The sequence below is a fragment of the Delphinapterus leucas genome, chromosome 8 (genome assembly GCF_059928025.1).
Source record: "Delphinapterus leucas isolate spDelLeu-1000000601 "Yukka" chromosome 8, BTC_Dleu_Yukka2, whole genome shotgun sequence".
Taxonomy (NCBI): Eukaryota; Metazoa; Chordata; class Mammalia; order Artiodactyla; family Monodontidae; genus Delphinapterus; species Delphinapterus leucas.
The window spans coordinates 24,817,036-24,818,504 of NC_143136.1; positions in this window are offsets into that span (position 1 = coordinate 24,817,036).

The following is a 1,469-nucleotide window of genomic DNA, read 5'->3' on the forward strand; positions in this document are numbered from 1 at the left end:
AATCATGTGTTATTCCTATTACTTTAGGATCAAAATGAACAGACATAATTTAATTTCATCTGAATACTCTGGAGTGTGACAGAATAACAAGTATAGGTAAAGCAATAGATAGTTTTTACTTCTGTCTCTCAGCATTGACTTTATTTCTACATGATACGTGCTTACTGGAAGTGTGTGGTAGGAATCACTTGAGACTTAGAGTCCCATGTAGAAAAGTATTAAAGTCACAAGAGTACTATTAGTGGTTCAGTGTCAGCCTGGGTTTGAGCTGTAGATCAGGGGAATATTGGATGATGTTCCAAAGACACATGAAATTATTGAACATGTTCTTGGGTGACCTGGCTGATGAAATGAAAAATATAATCTATAAAATCATTAAGATCATAATTTCAGGTTGGTACTGTGGGGTTTATTGTTGATCATTTGAATTGAGAGTTACTTGACAAGTAGAAAAAATAGAAATTCATGGTTTAAAGATTAATGGAATAATTCCACTAGTTATAAATAAAAGAGAGCCCGTAAATAGACGATGTAAAAGCTTGGGCCTTCTTTGTTCATAAATTAGAAGCTAAATATGAATAAGAAGAGTAGTATTTTGAAAATATGTTTATAAAACTCCAGTGTTGTATAATGGGAAGTCATTGTTTAGGAACTAGAATATAATCTATTCATAACTCATAAAAGAGATTGGAAGTTTAATGATCTTGTAAAAAATGGCACATACTGCTTATTAAAGTAATATCTGGGACCATCAGCCAGGAGTAAGTACTGTTGGGGCATTAATTTCCCCTTCATAATTGAAAACACAGAGATATGGCTTTGTTTTCATGAATGTGAGGCTAAAGACTCAAGACCTTCAGCATCTTTGTCTTGCTTTTTATTAAGTTAATATGACTCATGATTCTTATTACTAAAATAAGCATTTAAAAAATTTTAATAACTCTCACAGAATAATCAGGACAAAAACCAATAAAAACAATAAGTTTCAGACTTTTGTTAGATGCAGGATCCTTTCTCAAAAGTACACCTGGATATTCAACTGATAAAAAGGAAGCCATTGTGATTGACGAATGACAGGTGCCCTTCCCAAACTTCAGGCATCTCTTCAACTCAAAAACCTGTCCATTTAAAATACTCAAAATTTGTACCCTTTCTGATATTCAAAAAAGCAAACTGTCCTGGAAAGCAAACTTCCAGCTGTTAGAATGTTACACAAATTGACAACATGAAATGTTCATTTATAATATGCTATATGCAAAGTTGAGTCAGTATACAGAGAGTTTAAAGAAAAAAAAATTATAATGTGAAAATAATTTTAAAAAATGATCATAGCAGCTAATGCTTATTAATTTCCTAGTGCAATGTCTATGTGGCAGCCATGAAAATTTCCTTTTCAGGTCTCTAACCTTGGTTACTCCTGACTACTAAAATGCTGAAGCTACACTTTCCATGATAGCTCCCAGCAAATG